Below are 19,909 nucleotides of genomic sequence, written 5' to 3' on the forward strand. Positions count from 1 at the left end.
GCTGCACTTGGCGCGCAGTCTGGCTATGCCAACACAGCAGCAGCAGCAGCAATGCCCTTCGTTATAGGGCAAATTCACAAACTCCCTATTAATAACGTGAAATGCTGAGTTCACTTTAAAGGATATGCCCCTTTCTACACACTCTCGCAGCTAGTCCAGATGCCCTGTTGCGTAAACACGCATCCCAGAGAAGCTAAGTATAAACAAAAGTAATCACAGTAAATTATTCTACCGGCCACAGCTTGCTGTGTAACCACTACCTGAGCTAGAACGGGGACATGACAACGCATATGTCCTGAGTCATCGTTGTGGGAGCTATCTTGTAACGATCACTTTGTTTCCAGATCCAGTACAGTGTGTTCGTTACAAACTGGCAGCTCCGCAAGATCAGGTGACTACAATCTGGATTTCAGAAGAGAACCGAGAAACTGCTACCGCGGCGCGTAAAAGCGGTGCAGCGCGTTGCGGCGGACGCCTGTTACTTGTCAACGTCCCACAGTACGGCTTCGGCTGAATGAGAAGCACCAGGTGTAGGTGGGAACGAATATTTGGAGCTGTGCCAAGATGTACCATCTAGCTGCAACGCGCACGCCACAGAGAACAGTATCAAGATACCATTTCATCGTCAGAGTTTTCTGTGCTCCGGTTTCGAAAGAATGTGTGTCATTTCTGCCCCCACCTCCCACTCCCGATTACCTTATCGCGTACTTCACTGTCAAATATCAACGAACATGCGTCTTGACAGCCGATAGCGCTACAAAAAATGGTTCAAATGGCTCTGAGCACTATGGGACTTAACTTCTGAGGTCATCAGTCCCCTAGAACTTAGAACTACTTAAACCTAACTAACCTAAGGACATCACACACATCCATGCCCGAGGCAGGATTCGAACCTGCGACCGTAGCGGTCGCGCGGTTCCAGACTGTAGCGCCTAGAACTGCTCGGCCACTCTGGCCGGCGATAGCGCTACAGTTACATAGTATAGTATCCAGTTTATGTGTGACCCGATAACCACAAACAGAACGGCAGGAAAATACCAGGGCTTCTGAAAAGTCCTTCTGCACTACCACTTTCAGCTACCCACTCACAGAGCGTAATCGACGAGAAGAATTTCTTAATAAGGCTCGTGATAGTCACTTCAGCCGAAACGTGGGTACGGTTCGTACGAGTACCTATTTTCAGTACAGTACATCGACTACTTACTGTTATTACGAGATTTATTCGGAAAGTAAGGAACGATCGGTCGCAGAATGGAAACCACAGTGAAAATCCGATGACGTTTTGCACAGGTGTGTTGGGCAGTGTCTCTAGTATGCCCGTCGATCGCGTTACGTCGTTCTTTTTAGTTCTGAGCACATAGAGACCTACAACAATAGTGTCTCCCGCCAAGTACGAAGGCCTAGTAAGAAATTTCGCCCGTGTGCTTTCTTCTTCAAGACAATTCTCAGCCGCATTCTGCAGGGGCAATGAAGATGCTCCTGCATCGTTTTCAATTGGAAATGTTTGATTACCCACAATACAGCCCGTAACTGTCTCCCTCTGAGTCTCATCTCTGCTCACATCAACTACTGGCTATGAAGACATTTTGGCACAGACAACGAGCTGTAGGCTAGCGTAGAGAATTGGCGGAGAGAACTAGCGGCTGCCTTTAACAACGAGGGTACTGGAAAGTTGGTACAACGCTACGACAAACGTTCTAAGTCGGGTCGGCGACTATAGAGATAAGTAGCTGGAAGTTGTAGGTAACTGTTGCAAATAAAACAGTTTTGATTTTCACTGTGGTTTCCATTTCGCGACCTGTCGTTCCTTACTTCCCGAATAGCCCTTATATGAACATTACAATTAAAATTATGTTCTGAGACAATTTGACAGTTGATTACATTTTTATTAATGACAAAACTTTTACATGGTACGTTCGAAAACTGTGATCCGACGGCTTAACGGGCGTCAGACTAAAGAACCAAAGATTTGTGATTCAATCTACAGTCGGTTCCGTCACTTACCGCTTTTCACAAAGCTGGAAATGATTTTTAGATGCGAAAAATGACAAGTAACAGCACAGGCTGTAGTCAGCGTTAAACAGTACGTCTTGCTTGCAAAGGCATATAATCTGGAATAGGACGATGTCCAATTTTGGGTTGAAGACAGTTTTATGTTATGTTCTAACCGGCACCGTAAGTTATGAATAATCTTACGCAGTATTAGAGTCTATTTACAACAGTTGCTCAAAATGGAGTATCCCAGCATCAATGCAGGCATGGCAGCGTCACACAGTTCTGTCGCAGCCGTTCTAATATTTGCGGTGTCGTTTGAACCGCGACGCAGGCAGCGAGAATTCTTACCAAGAGATCCTCTTCAGTCTCGATGCGTCCCGCACACAAGGCTTTTCACATGGCCCCACAGGAAGAATTAAGTGGGGGCGAGATCAGGAGAACGCATTGACCGCTAAACAGGAGCTCCTCTGCAATGTCAGATGCAGCTTTTCGCGAATCACGAGTCCAGAGCGAAGTGGGGCCATATCATGTTGGAACAACAAGCGACAACGAATAACATGTGGGCTATGTTCCAGGAACCTGTGTACCCTACAATTAAAACTAACAATAATACCGGTACATGCATTACAGTGTCAAAGCTATCAGAACGATTTTCGCTTATAACTTACGGCTCGGTCGTTTGCGGACCACGGTCTCTGGCCTCAAATTGATGCATTTACCCCTCTCCATCATCCCTGAAAGTTTGTAACACTATCACGGAATCACAGTGTATTTCTGTATTCCTGCGTTTCCCTGAACATATTTGTACTTCCTTCTATCGTCGAATAATTGAAGTATTTCTTCTGTTATCCACGTTTCTTCGCAGTTACGTTCCTTCAGCTATGTTTCTCTGTCCAGCTTCTTTGAGTATCCTTTACAGAGACGTCCAGTCCTCTTCAACTGAACTGCCTGCGTGGTGGCCATCATCGCAGTATCTACAGCCTCAGAGAACTTCAAACGCATCACATCATTCTTAAGAACCCCATTATCCCACTTCTTTGCACATTGATGCTTCCCGACGAGTCTCTTCTACATCCACATCGACAAACATACCCCGCAAGTCAGAGTACGGTGCGTGGCGGACGGTACCTTGTACCACTGTTGGTCGTATCCTTCCCAGTTCAACTCGCAAATAGATCGAGGGAAAAGCCACTGTCATATGCCGCCACACGAGCCCTTATTTCTCTTCTCTTATCTTTGTCTACCTTACGCGAAATGAACATTGGCACCAGTGGAATAATTCTACAGTCAGCTTGAAACCCCGGTTCTTTGAATTTTCCCAACAGTGTTCCGCGAAATAAACGTCGCCTTCCCTCCAAAGATTCCCATTTGAATTCCCAGAAAAATTCCGGTAGCAAATATAGCAGCCCGCCTCTGAAACGCTTCGATGTCTTCCTTCAATCCGAGCTGGTGGGTATCCCAAACACTCGAGTAGTACAAGAAAGGTCGCGCTAGCATCCTATATGCGGTTCCCTTTCCTTTGCTAAACCTCTCCTAATAAAACGTAACCGACCATTCGCCTTCTCTATTACATTGGAACTACATGTTCGTTTTATTTCATATCGCTTTGCAACGTTACACCTGGATATTTAAACGACGTCACTGTGTCAAGCAGAACTCTCTTAATGCTGTACCCGAAAATTATGGGTTTTTTCTTCTACTCATCCGCATTACCTTACATTTTCTACATTTAAAGGTGGCTGCCATTCATCAAATCAACTAGAAATTTTGTCTAAGTCATCTTGTATCATCCTACAGTCACTCTTCTTCAACATCCTTCCATACTCCACAGCATCATCAGCAAACTATCGCAAATTGCTGCTCATCCTGCCCGTCAGATCATTTATGTATACAGATAAAAGCAACTGCACTATCATATTTCCCCGGGGCACTCCTGAGGATACCCTCCTCTCTGATAAGCACTTGCCGAAAGGAGAACGTAGTGGGTTCCATTACTTAAGAACTCTCCGCGCCACTCACATAGGTGGGAAAGTACCTTCGTTAACAGTCTGCAGTGGGCACCATGTCAAACGATTTTCGTAATTCTATAAATACGGAATCTGCCTGTTACCCTTCATTCATGATTCGCAGGAGATCATGTGAGAAAAGAGCAAGTTGAGTTTCACACGAGTGATAAGTTCCAAATCCGTACTGATTTGTGGACAAAAACTTTTCAGTCTCAAGGGAACTTATTATATTGGAAATGAGAATACGCTCAAGAATTCTGCAGCACACCGATGTTAAGGATACTTATCTGAAATTTTGCGGGTCCATTCTCTTACCCTTCTTATATGCAGGAGACACCTACGCTTTTTTCCAGTCGCTTGGAACTTGTGTGCTGGGCGAGAGATCGCGATAAAATACAAGCTGAGTAAGGGGCTAATGCAGTGAAGTACTCTTTGTAAAATCGAAATGGGATTCCATCCGGACCTGGCGACTATTTTTAAACGCTTTCAGTTGCCTCTTTACGCCACGGACGCCTATTACTATATCCTTCATACGGAAAGGCGATAGGCGTGAACCAGTTAAGCAAGGTCTAAAATATTTCCAATGCGTGTGGGATGTGTAACACACTGTTCAAGACAGTTCTCGGAAAATATGTTCAAAAGTACTTCACAATACTGTCTTGTCTGTACCCTCGCAATGAATCCATAGACGTCCAAGTCTATACTCGGCAGGTTAATGTCACCTCCAACTAATACTTATGATGTAGATATTTCCTCTCTACTGAGCGTAGACTTTCTTTACATGACTCAAACAACCACGGTGGAACCGGGTGGCCTCTAAGCACTAACAATAATTAACTTGATTTCGTCTAGACTTGCTATACACGTTCACATAGCTTCACAGTCGATGTCAAATTTCCTGGAGAGCAGTAAGTAGGGGAACTTTGTTACCAATACCTCGACAAATTACTGATAAAATTTTGATAATCGAACTCTGAACACTGTCCGATTTCGCCACTGCGTGTAGGCTGTCGAGTGGTAAAAACTTCAAGCTTCTCTTCATCATTACTGAATTGCGATCCAAGTCTGTATCAGCTCTTTGGTGCACTTTACAATTCGTCATCTTATTTAGGAATGTCTGACAATGATGTAATCCAGCTGCAATCTTCTGGTATCTCCAGTTCTTTTCCAATTATATATGCTCTTTCGATTTTTGGAAGTGTATAAGGTACCACTGCTTGAATGTTACTGCAGAGCTCAATTGGTCTTTCTCCTCTTTCTATCTTACTACCAAGACCATATTGTCCCACAGCTCTTTTTTCTATTCCTTGGCCTACTCCCGTATTTCACTCCCCCCATTAACTGTAGGATCATTATGATTAGTTGGGTAACCCATTTCAGATGTCGGCAGAAGACAAGGTCATCCCACTTGCAGTAAGACCATGTCTAGCGAAGCATTGTGTTTTGAAATCAACCATCGAGTTGAGGACAGCTTTACGAATAACTGAATTTTACGAGTGCGGTGACAAACACCGCAGCGTCGTATATTATAACTGACCGACTTCATATGCACACGAGTATCTTAAGGACATGGACGAGTATGTTAAGGACATCATGTTACCGTTTGGTCACGAGGTAACGATAAAGTAATTGTAGGAGGACAGATGAATTAAGAAATTCGGGAACAGAAAGCATGGAGCAGTTTAGGTGTGGGTGGCAGTCAGAGTGTGTATGTGTGTGTGGGGGGAGGGGGCGGCAGAGTAAACGCCGAGCAACAGTGGGCGGGCCGGCCAACCTGTGTTGCGGACACCAGCGGAGGCTCACGCCACGCGAGCTTCACGGTGGGAAGAGGCGGCCCGTCACGCGAGCCGAGTTGTCCGGCCCAGCGCCACACAGCACTGTGTTGCACCCACCATCTGCTTTACAGGCGACCGCAACTACGGTTCCCAACGACTATGTGAGCTAAGTTTCGAAATTCATCACTTTCTTATTGTTGCTAATCGGTCTACCAGAATCTACAGGGATTTCAAACAATGATGCAACTTCATGGGACTATGATTCTTTTCTGTTTCAGATACGATCCTTGCTTAGCTGACGAAGAAATGGGCTATGTATTATTACAGCAGAGAGTATTCATTATCGCCCACTCATTACATGCGGTATGGCTCAGAATGCCTTAAAAGAAAGTATGGCTGTAAGAAATGTTCCAATATACAGAAAATGTATCAGATGTAGCCCAAAGTGCTCTACCGAAAGACTCGACACCAGAAATGTTGATCCACACTGTAAATTCTTTGACTCCTACGAGGTTTGTGCTACGCATATCTAGCCAGCCTGCTCTCTCTTGGTAGTGCCCACAAAGCAGTATGTAAGTGATGTAGTATGATCCGAACAAAATACGTGTTGTTCGTGAGTTTCTATCGTCGCTTTCTCTCAGCGGTTTAGGTAACATTAGATGGAGAAAAACTCGATGTTCGGTTGTGGTCTGACGAGGCTTGGTTTCACAGTGGTGGATACGTAAATGAAGAGAACCTACGCATTTTTTGCACGGGAATTCCACATCAGCCCCTCGGCCTCCAATGCACGAACAGAAAGTCGCTATTTTCTGTCCAATCTGACGAAGGCGAATCTCGTTAAATTATCTCGAGGTACAGTGAACTGTGGGCGTTACATACTAGTGATGCACCATTTTGGAAACATTACACTTTAAGAGTAGTTACAGTAAACGTGGTTTCAGCAGAACAATGTTACAACTCACACAGACAGCACTTCCAGCTTCTTGGATCACTGTTTTCGTGAACAAGTGGTTTCTAATGGAATGAGAGCCCCTAATTTCTTCATTCATCCCACATCTTTCTTTGTGGAATTATGTTCAGAATGTTGCTTACAAAACTCATCTCACATTATTACCGAACCTCTGAAAGAATTTGAACGATATTCTGCTGCAGCTCTTCAATAAACGTTACAATTTACGTTTTAGAATATGCAACCTCATATTTAGTTGCGTGAAGCGCATAATAAAGACCACTTTCGAAGACATTTTTAATCCATTCACTTTTCCATAACGTCGTGTTACTTTTGGAATACCCTGCGTATTATTAGGGATGCCACTATATTTGGCAACAGTCGATTGTGACCTTGCATAATGAAGCTTATTGGCAGATCCGTGATATTTACACGGTCATCTCGGATAGTAACGTGCACAGTTGTGACTATGTAACTGCAGATTACTGATGTTGGCAGAGGTATATATACATTTATGTACTAAACGGTTCTAAAAGATCGACGAGAAACTTCTATTTCTCTATGACTATCGATTTGGCACTTGTTTGGTTCTAGAGTGGCAGTGTTTGTGATTAGCTTGGCAACGATCTACGGCTGTCGACACGAACTAGATTGAGTCTCCTTAGGACAAGGTAAGTATACACGTTCGACGTGTTAGTAGATGCTGTTTCTCCTTATTTTTCTGTCGCTGTTTAAGAAAGTTCACCACTGCCGGCATAAAAACGGTCAAACTCCTCTGTTTCCATCAAGTACTTGCCGATGCTGGTGACGGTTACCTGTCGGCTGAACCACAGGAATGTCTAAAATTTTCGCGAGGGCTATTTCACAGCGATATTCTGAGGTCAGGCAATACGCACTTGAGCAACGTGTGCACTGGGTCTTTCGTGATGAGAGGCGCGCGCGCCGCTCTGCCAGTACCCAGATATGGCTGGGCGCCTGTGCGGCGCGGCGCCGTTGCGGCCACCCGCGCAAGTAACGGCGGGCGGCGGCGAACGTGATCGGCGCGCAGAGTCGGCTCACGTGCGCGCCCGCTAAACGAGTTAAAGGCCGGTCTCAAGACGCGCCTTCAGCTCCCGCGCCCGGCTAATCTCGTCCCTGCACGAAAAAAGAAAGAAAGAGGCGACGCCAAAACCGGAGCGCAATTCGCCAACCGGGCCGCGTCTTCCACGTCTGTATTATCTCGCTCGCTCGGCAAACAAAAGAAATTAAGGTAAACACAACATCCTGTTACAAAATGCCGACGCCGCTTCGCGCTTGTTTTACTTTCATTTAAACCGCCGGGTGGCGCTACGCGGAGAGCGGTCCGGCTGATGAGGTGGGAAAGACAGAGACGGGAAAGCTAAAGAAAGAGGACAGTTCCCAGTGGAATAGGATATAAGGCAATATGAAGCAATTAGCACCACCTGTTCATCACCGGCATTCCACAATTAAGTTATTTCCGTCGGCGCTACACACAGTTATTTCCTGCAATAATGAAGACCTTCCACGGAGGAAATAAGTTTAACGGTAGGGCCGCGGCTCTGTACGCTTTGTAGCCCGTAAATACTCGGGTACAGGCATAGCGCCCGCCACATTCCAAACGACTCGAACATTACGGCCACTACCGCCCATGACCGATGCACCAAAGTGGAGCAAGGACTGTGCGCAAAAAGAATTTATTAACTGGAATGTTATTATAAAGTACTCATGGAGTGAACAATACCACTCAAAACATCGTAAGTAACGGAGGAGCCCAAGGTGATGAAAGAACGTCTTCGGCGCAAGTGCGTTACTTAATTAGTGGGCTTAAACGTTAGTATTGTATTGGTCTTCGCACACTCACCTATCTTTTAGCTTTATCCATATCCGCATTACCTATAGCGATACAACTTGCTATGTGTCAATTTCTGTTTACACGGGTTCCTCATTTTATAGAGAGGTCGTTAGGGTGATGCCAGGGAAACAGTATGACGTTATCGGGAGAATCTGGAAGACTCCCCTTAGTTAAGTCGGTGATGATGATGATGATGATGATTGGCTTGTGGGGCGCTCAACTGCGCGGTTATCAGCGCTCATACAAATTCCCAACCTATGCTCAGCCCAATCTCGCCACTTTCTTGAATGATGATGAAATGATGAGACAACACAAACACCCAGTCATCTCGAGGCAGTTGAAAATGCCTGAGCCCACCGGGAATTGAACCCAGAACCCCGTGCTCGGGGAAGCGAGAACGCGACCGCGAGACCACGAGCTATAGACTAGTTAAGTTGGATTTGAGATCCTAGTTTGTTTCACCGTGGTGGTGCCAGTCTGTTAAGTGGTATAAAGGACATCATGTCATATCTTTTTACTTCGATTTGGTATATAACGTATGCTAGAAAGGTATTTGTAAGTATTCTTCGCGTGCTCTTTCCAGCTGTTTTTCGCTTAATGTGTTGTCTGCCGTTGGATTTTGTGTCAATTTGCATTTTTGATGCTGTGACAGCTAAGTATATCACCAGTTGTGACAGTACTTAGATATGTACATTATTGTACTTCATAGATTACAGTGTGGCATTTTACTTTAAATGAGGATAGGTACTCACATATACTAGGAGTTTTCTCATCTATAAAATTCTAAATCATACCTGACAAACAAAATGTGAAAGGCTGTGCTGAATAATTCAGACTAAGACAGAAGGACAAAAAATTTTAATGACCGGGGAAAAACCACAAAGGGAGTCTCACAGTATTCAATTTTAGGTTCAGTCCTATTCCTTATATATGTGAAAGACCTTTCATTTAACATTTAACACGCAAAATTGATACTTTTTGCAGACGATGTTAGTTCAAATGGCTCTGAGCACTATGGGACTCAACTGCTGTGGTCATTAGTCCCCTAGAACTTGGAACTATGTAAACCTAACTAACCTAAGGACATCACACACATCCATGCCCGAGGCAGGATTCGAACCTGCGACCGTAGCAGTCGCACGGTTCCGGACTGCGCGCCTAGAACCGCGAGACCACCGCGGCCGGCAGACGATGTTAGTGTTATAATAGATCCCACTAGAGAGAAAGTAACAGAAGAGTTGGAAAACGATATTTTCAAAGGATTGTAATGTGGTTCTCTGAAAATAAACTCTCCATAAATTTTGAAAACCACAGTTCGTTCAGTTCTGAACAACAAAATTAATAGATTCATATAAACAACTGATGTAGCACATGAGCAGGTGTCAATAAATAGTGTAGAATGCTCCAAAGTTTTGGGTGTACATACTGATGAAAACTTGATTCGAAGAAGAATATTTCCGAGATTCTCAAAGAATGAAGTTCAGCTACTTTTGTTCTTCGTACAATTGCTAATCTGGCAAGCAAACGTATCAATCTCCTGACACACTTTGCAGTTTCCACTAAGTAATGTCTTATGGAATAATTTTCTGAGGTAATTCTTCACTAATAAAGCATTGGTTGCGCAAAACCGAGCTGTAAGAATGTATGAGATGTATAGTGGACACCAAGGACGTCATGCAGGTGTCTCTTCAAGGAGCTAGCATTCAAAATACATACAGGCGCTAGTGAAATTCGGCATAAATAATCCATCACAATTTGAGAACAGTGATTTACATACCTACGACACTAGAGGAAAAAATGACCTTTATTACCCATTATTAAAGACATCAGTGGTTCAGTAAGAAACTCAATATGCAGCAACAAAAAGTTTAGATCATTTGCCCAGTAACATAAAATTCTGACAGGTAGCGAAGCAAGTTTTATACCTAATTTAAAATCATTTCTCCTGGACAACTCCCACTCCAATGATGAAATGGTTCAAATGGCTCTGAGCGCTATGGGACTTAACATCTATGGTCATCAGTCCCCTAGAACTTAGAACTACTTAAACCTAACTAACCTAAGGATATCACACAACACCCAGTCATCACGAGGCAGAGAAAATCCCTGACCCCGCCGGGAATCGAACCCGGGAACCCGGGCGCGGGAAGCCAGAACGCTACCGCACGACCACGAGCTGCGGACTCCGATGATGAATTTCTACTTAAAAATTGGTAGCCAGTAAAGAGTGTAGCTGCATGAGTAGGACTATACGTAATGTGTCCATTAACGTAAACACTAATCATGTATACATACCCTGTAAACTGACTCGTTTCACTTTATTTCGATAACAGAATCGTACGAATTACCTATGGAACATGTAACTGACTAACAGCGAACAAAATACGTTCCACCGTGTTCAAGGAATAATAATACTTGAGGTTAATTTTGAACCTCCACACTACAACTGTCAACACATGCAGGATGTGTCCACATGAGGGATCTCTTGAATAGTAACATGGTCAAATATTCAGACTGCAACGTACTGTAAGTATTTCCAAACCCTCCAGTTTAAAGATATAAACTGGTTTATTGCTCTATCCGTTGAGTTAAATTATATTGTCAGAAGTTCGAGACAGCACACAAAATTGTCATACCACCTCAAGCATTTAGAATGTGCAACGCCGCTAAATAGGAGGGAAGCTAAAAAATAACATTCCACGTAACTAAAAACATCGAACTGTCATTCTTACTCGCAAAAAAAGTTTAATGATGTATTGTTTTGTAGTACAAAGAATAACGAAGGAAAACTAGGGTTTAACGTTCCGCCGTCAACGAAGACGGAGAACTAAATAGGACTGAAATCAGCGTGTCCTTTCCAAACGTACCTTTATCTTGTTTTCACTGATACAAGGAAACCACGGAAACTTGAGTTGGCCGGAGAATTTGAGCCGCCTTAGTCTGAAATAATATAGAACTATACATAGTGTTACAGTATCCTTTTTGTCGAAACCTAAAGCAGAAAGTGAGTTCACCATTGCAAAATTATTTCCTCAGTTAAGAAACATCGCGAATTCACAGTGAAGCTAGCACTGGAAAATCGAAAATGTTGCACGCATTCATGTCAAAGAACTACAGGAGACGCCAAATAGACTATTTATGTTACTGACAATCCAGCTATATTTACATTACATGTGGAATTTTTAATACTGTTTGCCTCCGTTACAGTACATTACAGACAACAGTCCACACGAACAATATACCAAAACTTGGGCTACGACAACGGGTAAATGGACTGCATACTACCTAGCTGTCTGGCTCGTAAGCTAAAACCGCACATAACAGACACGGGCCGTAGTTTACGAAGTAACGCTACGTGTAGTTAACCAGAGTTATTCCTTTATTGCAAAACTTAGGGAGGAAAGTAACCTTCGCGTGATGTGCCACTGCCGAGTAATATAGCTCGATGTAACTTGGACTACACATAGAAAGAACTGCTACAGTATACTACTGACGGTAGCGGAAGGAAATAAGCAAAGAGACGAACAGTAATGACAATTTTATACAAAGAGAATAGGCTAATTATACTGAAGTCACCACTATTTATTATAGTCCCCTGGACATTACAAGTAGCAGGACAGGGTTCTTAATAGGGTTTGTTATCACCACGGACGACAATGCATGCTCAGCAATAGGGTCCCATGTTGACCACAAGGTTGGTAAGGAGTAATTACGGTAGGGCGCTCCATTCCTCCGATGAAGCCGTTGACAACTGCTGGAACGTGGCTGATGCAGGAGAATGTTCTGCAAAGCGTCTCCCATACGCATCCCACAAGTGCTCGAGGGGTTGTAAGTCTGGGGAACGGGTGGGTCAGTCCGTTCTTCGAATATCCTCTCTTCGCAAGAGCTCCTCCACCTGCGCTATTCGAATGCAGTCTCCTATTATCATCCATAAAAAGAAAGTCAGGGCCGAAAGAACCCAAGAAAAGGTGCCCATCGCTAAAGAGTACAGTGTTACAATAGCGTTCACCTTGGATGTAGCGTGTTCAAAGATTTGGAGGTCAGTACGCCCTTGCAATATCATGCCACCCCACTCCATGACACCTGGCCACCAAAACGATCATGTTTGACAGTGCTGGATGTACCCTGATATAGTGGAAGGTTGGAACACGTAATGCACCCAGGGACACGTGAACATACGGGAGACTTACTGAAGCACGTCCACACGCACCAACGACCACCTAGCAGTTGTCCTTACCAACATGGCAGCACGTTGCAGAGCATGCACTGCCGTCCGTGGTGATTACACACCCTATTAAGAACCGTGCCCTGCCGTCTGTAGTGTCCAAGGGACAACCATAAATCACGGTAACTTCAGTTTAATTACTGTTTTTGAATAGTAGTGTTATTTCTGTTCGTCCCATCGCGTATTTCCTTCAATAGCCTTCAGTACTGCACTAAACTATTGCAGTTTTTTTCTATGTGTGGTCCAAGTTTCATCGAGCTTTATTGCTTCGCATTCACTCATCGTGCGAATGTTCCTTTCACCCGAAAGTTCTGCACACCAGTGTACAATACGCGAGAGTAGATCAAAGTGCAATAACAACTAAAAAACATCAAACAGAAATGTTTTGGAGTGGTGAAGGGAACAGTAATTTGTAATAACGTACCGCTAGGCTAAAGCAACAGGAAGTTAACTGCACGCGCAGTGTTGGCTACGAAAGGTAACAGCCTGTCTGGGATTCGCCAAGCCGCGCCCGAATGACGGTCATTGTTAAAAGGCGACCGCACCTACGAGAAATGCGCCTTGTTAGTAGTGGCCTCATTATGTGACAGGAGGTACAAAAGAAGCGCCACACCAGCCTAAAAGCAAGACTTTTCTTGTGGGACGAGGGGCCTCGGGGAGGGGAAATTGGTTCCGTGCGGTTGGCAACACCGCGCCGTCAGGTAATTGATATCCTTCAGCAACATAATGACGCTGGCAGAAGGGAGAAAATTCCAGCTCGTTAATGCGTCATTTCCGCTTACTTGCCCACGGTGATGGGTTTCTCCGGTTTTCGAGGTTTTGTTTATTGTTGTTATTTTTTGCTGCATGTGCATGTGTGAGCTGCTAACACACGCTGGCGCCTTGTCCCGGCGAGTCCGACACTACATTCACGACGGCTCGTTGCCTCTATCGCCCATTCTTTCGATCTTTCTTACAGCATTGCCTTCTTCCGATCTACGTCGCACATTAGTCCGAGTTCAATTTGAATTTCTTTTAATTTTTAACAAGATTATTGTTTTATGAACCTGAGGTAAATGCTGACCATTTGTGGAATTTTGCCAGTGAATAATTCGACTGTTTGGAATTGCGGTAAAACTGAAATATTTTTCTTACAATGGTTGGACTAATAAAGTGTTTCCAGCCGGACATTGATCAGAATAGGTACACAGGTAAACTACCAGTCACATACGGAAACCTTTAATTATAACTACTTGCTTGCCGATTCTTTATACACCATGCTCTTCCAAACTTACTGTCTTTTTTTCAGAAAATTTATTAATTTGGTTGAATAACAGTACTGTTCACTCTTGATACACCTCAGAAGTTTCTACTTATTTCTAGCTTACGTGTTGACCAAAGAATAAGTATTTTTTTGACAAATCAAGGCATATATAATTTGTTACTGTAAACAGGCAAACGCAAATCGCTGAAAAGAAGGTGTCGTAGTTTATAACGGAATTTCGAAGAATAGCAAAATTCCCATAGCTGACGCATAGTCATTCTCAAATGTAGCGCACACACTAACTTCGGTCATAAATAAAAGCCACCCGCACCCCATTCAGTTGGTGATTTCTGAGTGATGTTTCGAAAATTTATACTTGAACACACCAAAATCACACACAGTAATTAATCGCTAGTAATATTCTGAAAGTTAAGAGAACGAACATTCTCTGAAAGACCATACTACTACTGTTCTCTGGAGGTTCCTCGCTTGTGAACAAAGATTGAGAACTAAGAGTTTGACGTACGTGCCTCCACGTCAATAATAATAAAAATTAGGGCATAATCCCATCGACCATAAAATCCTTCGTGCCGGTGCATATGCTCAGGTGCGACAATGATGTAAAGGAAGAAAATCGATGGCGAACATTTCAACGGCACCATTCCAGCAATCGATCATGGAAAACCACAGACAACTTTAGTCCGTATGGGAGGATGGAGATTTGAACCCTGCACCTCCAGAATGGGAGTCCATTGGGTTAACAACTGCGCTATCTCGCTCCAAGCCGTAAGAGAGTTATCAGATGGGTGAAGTTCCACACAAGAATCAGTTAGGGAATAACATGTAGAAGACAATGGCTACATCACATTACTTCCCTGTACAAGTCAGAAATTTTTTACGCTATTACGAAGCTGCATTCACAGAAGGTGATCATTTTTAACGGTGTTTACAAAGTGTTAAGATATTGTTACACATGCAACCCTGTAGTAGACACACTGAACATCAAGCACAACAGATTACGAGTGTTACATTTCTGATATGCGCCGAATTCTCGTGCAAGCGAAATTCGGTACATATTGGCACACAAAAGAAATAATGTCATTTCTGATTACTGTCTTTATAATTACGATAACTACGGTGCATATCGTCTAGCAGTATTGGATATGCCGAAATTTTTATTGCATACCCGTATGCCGGAAGGCACGAAGAAGTTTATTTTGAACTCCAAGACCTCAAGTAGTAGACCTTGCAAGTTCAGGAAGCCTGATTCCCACATTTGAGGTCTGAGGACTACCAAGCTAAGGCAAATTGTCCACACCTTTACAGGGGCGTGTGTGAGAGATAGGTCCAGCTGAAGATACATGTACATCCTACCGCCGTCCTCTGGCTCCAAGGCCCTCACCTGTCGGCAGCGCACGCGGGCAATGAGCGTAGCTTCAGGCCGCGGTGCCGTTAACACTTACCTGCGAACAAACAAGAAAGAAATTGTCCTCATAATAGGCTCTTAATTTCTCAATCTCGCTTCCAAGTCGTCTTTTCAAACAAATTAGTTTATGTAAAACACATTGTAGCCAACACACACACGTGTTACAGCAGTGAACTGTTGCGTGTAACAGAAAATAATTCTCACATACAAGACAACTCGTAACACATATTGTATTGTTTTTTACATGTCCACAATAGAATAAGTTTAAAATATTAGTTACTGGAATATTCTGTGATTTTACAGGTCAGGTCAGACCCTATCATAAAAATCTCCGTATACAAGAATAACGCTAAAATCGTCCACTGATTGCGTCTCATTTATTATCAAAACCTAGCGCAGATACTAACCAAAGCACGGCAGATACGACCAGTGACGCATGTAAAATAAACAGCAGTAACCACCACAACACAACCACTGCTGATTTTTTTATGTTGAATAACTGCTCGTGCTACCAAAATGAAGAAAGCCATTGCGCTCTCTCTCTCTCTCTCTCTCTCTCTCTCTCTCTCTCTCTTTGGAATTGTTAAGATAGCCCAAAATGTAGAACTTGGTAGACTTTCACCTTGAGGTGCCGCGTTATCTTTCCAGCATGATCCCACAACGTTCGATTCGACAGATCAACAAGAACTTGTTCACTGCTTTTGGCCTCCCAGGTCACCAGACCTCACACCTTGTGATTTTTTTCTGTGGGGGTACATAAAAGACCGAGTCTTTGCCCTGTCCATGGCACCTACTCTTCAAGAGCTGAGAAAACGAATTGTTGAAGCTGTCAATTCAATAAAGAGGGATCTGATTAGGTGCGGAATGAAATGGACCACCATTTCGATGTTTCTCGAGCAACGCATGGTGCTCATGTTGAGCGTGCTGTAAAGGGTCTGTGCCGACATCAAACTATGAACCTTCCGCTATCCAGAGACATGCGCAATGTGGTTCGAAACCTTCCTCTGACCAGAGCCCTGCGCAATGTGGTACGACCTTTTTTTTGTGTAGTTCGTAATTAACATTGAAATCTGCTCTTTCTTTTTGGATCACGCTGTATTTCTAGCGAATTTCGCTCTGCAGTTTCGTTTCCACGCACTTCAGTATTTATATCGTCATAATTCCTGAACTATGTGCCGTAAAATGATATATTTTTGCAAGTACATTCAGTGATACATGTGAAAACAGTATGCAAAGCGTGTTGCAAACTGAGTGAGTAGTAAAGAGGTAATAAATTAAAAGGTCATGACTGATGCACAAGTTTTACTGCGCGAACATCGAAAATGTAGTATGCGATAAACTATTTTTCCTCTCATCATTTTCTGGGGAGTGTCAGCAAGAGAAAGTTTGAAATTAAGTTGAAAGGTCGTTGTAACTCATTGCCGCGCGGGATTAGCCGAGCGGTCTCAGGCGCTGCAGTCGCGGACTGCGCGGCTGGTCCCGTCGGAGGTTCGAGTCCTCCCTCGGGCATGGGTGTGTGTATGTGTGTGTGTGTGTGTGTGTGTGTGTGTGTGTGTGTGTGTGTGTGTGTGTGTGTGTGTGTGTGTGTTTGTCCTTAGGATAATTTAGGTTAAGTAGTGTGTAAGCTTAGGGACTGATGACCTTAGCAGTTAAGTCCCATAAGATTTCACACACATTTTTTTTGTAACTCATTAAGAGCTCTCTTTCACAAATACTGAATGAATATAGTGTGACTATCTTCAAGATCTTAAACTACACCTTTGAAGGTAGATACATGCATACATTCCTCCACTTTTATAATATGTATACGGATACTTCGCCGTTTACTAAGAAGTTAGCCTTAGCTGGAGATTTCAGTTCGTGGGTTAAGAACTGTCGAGAGCGACCAAGGCTGAATACAGCAAGCGACTGCAAATTTATGTACGTTGCAGTAGTAATGAAGAGGTTTGCACGCAACAGAACTACCTCGGAAAGTTGCGCCAAACATGTCTTATGACTGAAGATAACAACAACAACAATAGATGTATTAGTTCGTGTTCATTACGAGGCTTCCTGTGATCATACCATATAACGAACAAAATGACAGCTGATGTCGCCGAACACTCTGGTATCATGAGAAGAGATGACTGTATTTAAAAATTTAGCTACGCGCCTCGACTGTCACTTTATCTACTATTTAGAATGACCTCGCGATCCCCTGAAGTTCCTCTGGTGCAGGGGTAGTCTTACAGGAGGTCCGGTCAGTATTTCAGGTAGCACTTATGACACATGGTAAACGAGAAGAAGAAGAAATCAACATTAGGTCATCTAGCTAGCGATTTCCTTAGCGCACATCACCCTCAACGTTTAGTTCATGTTAGTAGGTAAGCATCTAATGAAATATTGTTTTAACGTGGATAACACCCTAGAAGAAAACCGGTTTTTTGTTTTATTTGGAAACCAAACAACATTAATTACAATGAGGACTCATTTGCTCCGGTGCACGACAGGTTGTACGGCTCTGGTCTACAGCTATTAGGAGAACTAATCACTGTAATGGTTGGAGAGCAGAGAGCGAGGACTAGCCCCGCGGTGGCCAAGTTTACCTGTCGAGGAACAACAGCCAGAAAGCAGGAGCCGGCCCGGGCAGGCGGCAGAGGTATTAGCGCCGTTAAAAGGCTGCTTCCGCGCGCGGCGCGGCCACTGGAGAGCGCGGCGCGATCGCTAATGACGTCCATTAGAGCGGCGGTAAGGGATAGCCCTGAGCGCAGAGCCAGCGCCAGGAAGCCGCCCACTCGGCGCCGCCACGCCCTCGCGCCTCGCACTCTGACGTCACCGCGGACGCCACGCGTGCCCAGCCGCCGCCAGCCGCCCCTCGCACTACAGCCCGACACGCTACTTTTCCACATCGCCACCAGTCTCTTCTCGTTTCTATACTTACACGACGATTTTATGGAGGAAAATCAAACTAATTCCGATTTATTGCACACGTTCAGCGTATTGTATTTTTGGCCGGGAGATCCCTCCTGGGATTGATCGACTGCCTAATCTAACTAATTCATTTGACGCCACTTCGGCGCCTTTCGCGTCGACGACGATGAAATAATGAGGACAACACAACACCCACTCCCCGAGCAGATAAATTCTACAGCTTGTCACCTCAAAGACGGTGACCTGGCATCGACTGCAGACAAGACTGAATAGCTAACTGTCTGGCGACGTCTCCAACTTCGTTCCATAATGAAATCGAAACTCTCCCTGTAAACGAACATTTACGTGACTCCTCAAGTGTGGCAAATTACATCTAATGACTCTCCCAGATAAAAAAGGGACATTGATCGAAACGTAACAACAGTCTCATCTGTTTTTGGTTCGTGTTGCCTCGCGAATATATACAGAAAGTGACCTTTTTGTTAAATGTTCAAATATGTGTGAAATCTTTTGAGACGTAACTGCTAAGGTCATCAGTGCCTAAGCTTACACACTACTTAACCTCAATTATCCTAAGTACAAACACACACATCCATGTCCGAGGGAGGACTCGAACCTCCGTCGGGACCAGCCGCACAGTTCATGACTGCAGTGCAGCAGACCGCTCGGCTAATTCCGCGCGGTCCTTTTTGTTCCTCACGTCCCTTCCCCGAGATCTATATTTGTACGCGTTTTTATATACACTAATTGCTATAAAAATCCCGGAGAAGAGCCACATGTTTCCACCCACTGAGTTTTTTGCGTAAAACGTTAAAGTACTTCTATAAATTATTATAAAGGCGAAACAAATTAGTTATTATTAGCAGCTACTGCAGTACATCTTTCTAACAATCATGTCAGCTGTGAGGACGGGCCGTGAGTCGTGCTTGGGTAGCTCAGTTGGTAGAGCACTTGCCCGGGAAAGGCAAAGGACCCGAGTTCGAGTCTCGGTCCGGCACACAGTTTTAATCTGCCAGGAAGTTTCATATCAGCGCACACTCCGCTGCAGAGTGAAAACCTCATTCTGGAATCATGTCATTACAGAAGATATTCTTGGGGAAGGACCTCACAACGAACTGATGTGCCAAGAAGAGGAACTGATGTAGAATATGAGAAACGCACTGATCCCCAAAGCTGAGCTGAAAGTAAACTTTTTAAAGAAAGTACGTAGCTCTTTCTTATCTTCGGGTTCACAGCCTTCAAACATCGATTGCAACAAGTCATTGTTCTGCTGATGCCATACATTGCTCTAATACGAAGCTGTATTCACCAGGTAAGCTCAAATTCAATTTTCAAATGTACCTTGTAACAGAACAGCTGACAAACATGACTAAATGTACGTATACGGGGCTACCTGAACTCCGATACAATATTTCAGAGGTTGTTGAGAGACAGAGTAAAGAAAAACGACGCACCGCGAAGGAATTATCCGAACTGGACGGAAATCGGTAGATGTGATGTACATGTACAAATGACTACAGTTTCAGAA

At 44.0% G+C, this 19,909-nt stretch overlaps 1 non-coding gene across 1 annotated transcript; it reads left to right on the forward strand.

The window, feature by feature from the left end:
• The first annotated feature begins 19,304 nt into the window (after positions 1 to 19,304).
• On the forward strand, positions 19,305 to 19,379 carry Trnas-gga (transfer RNA serine (anticodon GGA)). The gene has a single exon. It is a non-coding gene; the product is annotated as a tRNA-Ser (tRNA).
• The last annotated feature ends 530 nt before the right edge of the window (positions 19,380 to 19,909 follow it).

Source organism: Schistocerca serialis, chromosome 2, assembly GCF_023864345.2.
Source record: "Schistocerca serialis cubense isolate TAMUIC-IGC-003099 chromosome 2, iqSchSeri2.2, whole genome shotgun sequence".
Classification (NCBI taxonomy): Eukaryota; Metazoa; Arthropoda; class Insecta; order Orthoptera; family Acrididae; genus Schistocerca; species Schistocerca serialis.